We start from the raw sequence: 7480 nt of genomic DNA on the forward strand, positions 1-7480 counted from the left end.
GTGGACGATTTTTTATCTAATTTTCGTATATTAAAAGGCGAGAATCTTCAATACTGATTATTAGAATGTTCATAGCAAACTTGAGTTCTACTAAAAAGTCTTATTTCATCGGGCGAGCTTAGAATTTCTTTTGATACATTTTATAAAAGAAATCAAAAGACTTTAACGACCAATTACCGACACATTCAACTCCTGTTTTTCTTTATACCTCTATGGTTTTAATCAGATCATATGGATATGCCAGGAAAATGGTATTACTTTTAAACACGTACAATATTAATGCACCATGTTGTACGAAAAGTAAGACTTTCTAAGAAGATTTGACTCATTTAAGCCAAGAAAAGCTGTTTTTGAGACAACCCCTTTTCTATATTTCTAAAGCACAAACATTTGACAGTTAAATTAAAAAAAAACAAGCTAGAAGAGCATATCATTTTTAAAAACAGGAAAATCCCGAGACTTTACTGATTTTCAGCTTCACTTTCATTCTTTTCAAACAAATCTTTTGGTACTGTTACCTTAGACTAGCATCGTTTTTAAACACAGTAATATAAGTGTTATCCGCTATATGATAATACATTGATTGTTACGGGATAATATCGGTATAAATGAATGGAAATATAAACTACAATTTGTGCCTTCCATCATTTTTGCTTATTTTATACTATGTCTGAATTAGCCGTCTAGCATAGACTACGGTTGCCTAAATTACAAAGGTTTCCCCTAAGTATGTGATCACAGAATCTTTTTGACCTCGCTGACAAAATGAACATCTGAATTACATAACAAGAAGTAAAAGGCCAAGAACAAATTAAGCTGACTAATTCCAATTAAGTAGACATTTTGATTTTTCAAAACATGACGTTTTAAATCAATTGAACTTTTACTTTAAACTCAAATTGGTGACAACTTCTTTAAGCATTAGAAATTTGCTTACAAATCGACAATTTCATATACTCTTCACTTCACTTTGAATTTTTTTCTCAAATGAATTAACTAGATTTCGCTTCAAAAATGAGACCCCTTGAACTGCTGTTAGAGGTCCTAAACACGAAATAAAAAGGGGCAGGAAATCCATGCTATTTTGCCATAATTCAATCAAACTATGCACCTTCTTGCCTCCCTTTTCGCTCGTGCTGTTTATTAGTAAACAAGAAGAAAAAACAAAACTTTCATTAACTATTTTATTTATTTTCTTTGAATATAAGAGCATTCTGCAACAGTTAGCAATAGACAGGTAATGATTATCATATATCCCATAAAATTAGAGGAAAACTTTTGCATAAAAGTCACCACCATACAGTAAATATGAATTTTAAAAAATTACGAAATAAAGACAACTTTACAAAGAATAGTTTTGTGACAATTTCGTAAGGCATCTAGAATTTTTTTGACATAAGAAAATTACTTTGTACTAAAGTAACCTCCCAAATTTTACAAGTTAACGATGTAGGTCTATTGAAAATCCACGATTTGTAAAGTAAGGTTTGACACAAAGAATCAGACACTTAAACCATGTTCAGACATTACAGTTTTTTATCGTTCCGAAATGAAACGGTTCCAAAACACTATGTGAACGTCAAAATTCAAAACGTCAAAAAAGAAGACGTTGCAAAGCAAAACAAGTGGAAACGGTTTCGTTCAACCTTTTTCAGCGGATAACGGAACTGCTCCGTTTTCTTGCTTCGAATCGTTCCAAAACTTCCTATCCGTAACAAATACCATACCGGAGCGATACGAATCCGTAACGTCTGACAAAGTTTCAGGGTGTGTCTACCCAAAAGATAAGAATATGGAAGATATAAGCAAGCCTTTTGAACAGAGAAAAACAATTCTTGATTAGATAAAGTTGTAGCCTCCCAATAAATCCAGGTCAAAACAGACAAAGATTTATTTGAGCCCAAAGTCTTCTCTTTAACTGGATCAGAAAATAACAGTTTCTCCAAAGAAAATGAGTCAAAAATAAAGATAGTGGATATAAGAAAATAACATCTTATTATTTGGAGAAAAAAGCTAAAGAAATGCAATGAAAAATGATAAGATATTGTGAAAAAATTTGAGCAGACTAAATTATCAGATGTAGAGAGTTCGAAAAACATCTAGCAAAGCAAAGAAGAAGTAGAGGGAGATAAGATGAGATTTTTTCATATGTGAAAGAAATATTGATAAATTGTGTTTAAAACCTCTTGAATTGTAATGTACAATAATTTCTTTTGACTAATATTATGACCCGATGAATCTCTCAAGATTAAATGTTTTGTCTGAGTGTATTATATTGTGTGTCTTATATATTGTCCAGGGGCCACGGTAGCGGGGGGGGCCACCCGGGCATTGGCCCGACCACATTTTTTTTAAGCAAAAAGAAAATTTGGTGATTCAGGAGGGCTAATTTTCAAAAATTTCTCTCGTCGGCGCCAACTATGGTGACACCTCCTTAGATACTAAACAATGGCCATACTACTTTCAAAGTGGAGCCGCAGCCCCTGTTGTCCCACTCATTTAAGGGTTTCAAGTTTTGAGGCAAGGACAGACAGGGGTGAGTGCAATAATGTAGTCGGGTGGGTTGGGCGGTGGTACCTCCCGAATCGAAAGTAACGTTAGTAAAATTCAGATAAATCGATCGCCTTTTAAAATTCTGAGCCTCAAAATTGAAACTATTAAAATGATACAAAAGATTATATTAGAGCGATAATTTTTATGATCCCATATATGATTGAGGGTATAAATGCAGGGTATATTGGATTTTTAGGCCCCTCCCAGAGGTGGCCCTGAACAAAGTTAAGTATCATAATATGAAAAACTTTCATGTTTATCAATATTGCAGATATTTCATAATCAAGATGTTTGAAATCCTGAAATTTAAGCTGTGATAACAAAATCTAACTCCCTACGTACAGACTAGAGTACCTCTGGCCACTGCTGGCCAAACTTTACTTTTTGATAATTTTTGATGACGTTGAGTCCAATGAAGTAGACTACAATCATTGTTGAAATATATTGAGAATTCCGGTTATTTTAACGTTTTTCAAGAAAGAAAGCCGATTTTGGGCTCTCTTTAATTTAATCGAATATTTCAATTTGGCAGGGGTTGGAAGATATCCAGGCTATATTCTGAGCCTTATTGGACTATTTTTGAACTTTTGTATTATCTCAGATCCTAAGGTCCTCCTAAGTCTAGCGTTAAAACTCAGAGTTAAAGTTCTACCCTTCGAACCTACTTTAGAGCACTTACAAATCGATTGTGGTTTCAAAACTTCCCGGTGAATTTCCCTTTTTTCTCAAATATTATGACCTTGATTGTAGAGATATCGCCATTTAAAAGAAAAACACCGAAATATCAAGGACGAGATGGAGTTTTTACAAGCTCTTATTTCATTTGGTTGATCGTAAATCAGTAATAAAACAGCTTTGTTGCCTTTTCTAAAGAAGGCTTCATTTTTATTACTTCAAATATGACCAATTATTAAAGTATCTTATAAAAATATCTTCATCTTATCTGAAAACCAAACAGTCCGTCAAAGAAAAGCACAAAATTGAGAGAACTACCATATACTACTGGGCCACTTAATCGCGCCATCAAGTCTCTGAATTCTATAAAATGCGTTAAATGGACCCCGAGCTAATATTCATATAGCCCAAATCAACAAATAACAAACCATGTTTTTAAAATCCGAAAAAATACAGACTTGAAATTTTCACGTTTCTCGACAGCTTTTTAGCTTCCTTAAAACGGTCATGTAAGAAATTGTTAAGCATTGAAATAGAACAATATGAATGATTGAGAATTTAATATGCATATTAATGAATTGATTCAGAATTGAATTCATGAAAGTGTATAAACCACAGCTTGAGGACAGTTTTTTGTCCCAACTAAACAACCCTGAAAAAACTATTTGGCTATGTGTGATAAAATCAGGTCTATGGTGAATTAGATCAAAGGCTACGCCGGAATCATTTAATATTAATGTTCCCGCAAAAAAACACACCGCGAAAGAACTTTATGAAAGATCTAATAATACCGACTAACGATAGTTTCCAAGACATAATCAAACTATTTACTCTTTAGGTGCCAAATAAACAGGGGGGGGGGGGGAGAGGTTGGAAGATTTTTGAGATTTTAATAAACGGGGGGACCTAATTGCCGGGGTGGGGGTTGGAAATTGTACTTCTGAAAACCCCAAAATAAGATAAATATAGCCTAAAATCTGGCTTTTAAGAGCAAAATAAGTAGCCTGCTCTTTGACAGCTGAAAATATTATAAGAAGCGGGAGGGGGCCGTTTATTTGGCACCTAAGAGTAATGCAATTCAAATTCCTCTTTCTACAATGCGTCCGAAAAAGATAACAATTAACAATACCAGTGAATCTAAAGTAAGGAATCTTCTTCAGCTTGAGTTTGCGTTGAATTATTGTCCAAAGCTTACTAGATCCCCTATTCAAGCTGATAATAACCTGCTCAAACTGTCATTATCCTCTAAGCTCTGGTCAACTATTACAAGAGAAGCCTCAAAGCAAAACACAACAGACACCCGATTGTTTACAAGCTAAAACCCAAATATAAAATAAACGCCATAGAAAAACATTACAACTCTCTTCGCAAAACTCGAAAGATAGAGTGATCTCCAAACTAAATCTCAACACACCTAAAAAGCTTATTATAGAACTCAAAAGAAACCAAAAAGCAGTTAAGAAGTTTTTTTCTTGGTGACAAGAATGTTAGGATTTCCCCTGTGATCCACACCTACGCAGCAGTGAAAAATTCTTTAATTTTATTACAGATATCTCTTTTTGTAGAGTAGTAGAGCTCTATAAACTCCAACACGCTTTCCCTTCAGCTGAAAGGCCTTTAAAGACGACTTTTTGTCTACTTGCGAGCTCTCCATAACTCGAGCGAATTGACGTTCAATGTAAAGCATTTACTTTTATGCACAAAATTTTTTACATATAGCATGTTAGAGATTGATGTTTTTCAAACAAGACACTGAGAAAAATACCAAATGTTCGAAAAACGAAACTATAATTTTGCACTAAAAATTTCAAATTCTCTTTCATTCGCCAATGCGACATAACGTTGGATAAAAAGAGTAGTTAAATACCTCCGGAATCCGCCTAACTGAACGTAGTATCGTTCAAAACGGAAAAAAACATCTTCGAGTTTACTCTCCAAGCAAGAGACTTGTGTTTCGATCAAAATCAAAGGCCCGACACATGCTCAACTTTCCCATATAATTTAGTTAACGACTACATAACTCTAAAACTTCGGTTCTTGGGTCAAATCTCAATCATCCTTGGACAAGCTAGAATAAACTAGCGTAGATAGAAAATTTCCTATAGTAACATGTTATGGTTTAATATTTACTTTGCTTTTAAATGAAAAAATCTTAGTTACTGTTACTAAGAGTAACCAAACAATTTTCCTGAATCTAAAAAAAAATTGAAAAGAATAAAGATGTTAAATGCATATGGTAAAAATGGGTTTTTTTGAGCAAAGTAACGCTAATGAAAGGTCTGTTTTGTTAATATAGGGAAACAGGTAACAGCCCATATTGGCCTTATAAACAAAAGAATCGTTTAAGAAAGAAATTAGAAACAGATGAAAACATATGCTTAAATCAAAATATTTGAAATTTTCCACTTTAAAGAGCGATGCTACATTGTACCAATAGTCGATTAAGCTAAAATCAGTGAAATTTATAAAACCAGCAAAGAAGTACAGTAGAGGGCTTGATAGGGGTCTTTATCCATTGAAACGCTCATACAAAATCACAAATAACATTTGTAAGGGTTTCAAACATATTTCATTTTCTTATAGATGACCTAAAATGCCCAAAAAAGGTTACACACATGGCTAACGCGAAAAAAATTGAAAAGGCAAACATGAAAGAAAGTACTAATTGACAACCTAAATATTTCACGTTAAAGTGTTTATCATCACGCAAAGATTTTCCCGAAAAACTATCCAATCTATATGTATATGTGTTATTTGAAACCTATATTGTTGCTAAGATACAAAAAAATTGCAAACTTTGAAAATCCTTAAAACTTTTGGACGTATGTATTTGAATCAAAAATAGGTCCAAATCCAAAGTCAAATCTTTTTACCATCGCTTTCGACCACGTCCCTTAGAGTAAACAAATCGCTTTTCATTGCTACCAAAATAAGCTTCTAACTCGTTCTAATTAGACTTCTGTTCATCCCAATCTTTAACACCCCTGTCTCACAGCCCCGGTGGGGATAAAAATACTTATTGAAATCCCAATGGGAATAGAGATTCTATTAAAAAACCCAGTGTGGATGGTTTTGGAGCACAATTTTAAAACATTGAATTTCAAATGGGGATTGTCAATTTTCCAATTGGGCCAAAATTTTAGGGTGGTTTCCCAAGGGACTAAATTTTTGACAAATTTTCCAGTTGGTCCCAAGGATGTTTCAACACTGACAACAGTCCCGCCTTCTCAGCTTTACAAATCTTGAACAAAGTTACTTCAGATGTTACTCTTTAGAGTATCCAAAGCAGAACCAGAAACAGAACATCAAAATTCAAATATCTTTATATATATCAGTATCCATCTATCAATCGAAAAATCACAATTCATGAAAACTCACAGTGAAAGAAAATTAATATAAAGGTTAGAATTAAATGATGAAAATTGAGAATTAATTCGCATTTCGTAATACGAGAAGACGCGAGGGAAATAAAGGATAGAGTCTAGATTTAGGTAACCATGGTTATATTTGTTAAACAATGGAATAACTAAACGGTGGTGGTGAGAAGTAATCTCTTTCTTCATTAAGCGCCCATAGTAATTACATACAAGACGTTCATTCGAGAAGGGCAGCACCCAAATAAACAACTTTCAAACTCAAATTTTCCGATGGTAGCTGAAGGGAAAGCTTGATTCTTGAGAAAATACACAATTGTAGCCAGATGGACTGGTTGGTTGAGGACATATATAATTGAAACTCGACTGACAAAATAAAGTTGTCAATCACAAATAAATAGACTTGAATGATTAAATCAGTAACTTAAAAGAAAAGACCGGAGAAAAAATTGGGTTCGTTAACATCTGTGTGTAACTATAAAAGTTCTTGAAGACCCACATAGAATCGCTAACTTTAAAATTCGTGATAGGTTTAACTCTTAATTCGTCTATAATTACCTTGAAGGAAGAAATTTTGATGGGAAGAAATTTGGCAGATTTGAATCCGCCAAATGTAATCAGCAACAAATTCCTGTATTTTGCAAAAATTGTGCTTTTTCAGGACTTTAAAACAGGGTTTTTGCTTATTACAAAAATTGTTGGCCAGAATAAACAAATAGCATGTTAATTTTCTCGAGTCATTTCCCAAATAAAGTTTCCTCTGAATCTTTATTTTCGACATAGCATATCAAATTAAAATCTTGCCACAGTTCTTTCAGGGTATCTTAATGTTGCGAAATTGTGACTCGGAATTTTAGTCTTTTAAAATTTAAGAATCA

The sequence above is a fragment of the Clytia hemisphaerica genome, unplaced genomic scaffold (assembly GCF_902728285.1).
Source record: "Clytia hemisphaerica strain Z4C2 unplaced genomic scaffold, Clytia hemisphaerica genome assembly, whole genome shotgun sequence".
Taxonomy (NCBI): Eukaryota; Metazoa; Cnidaria; class Hydrozoa; order Leptothecata; family Clytiidae; genus Clytia; species Clytia hemisphaerica.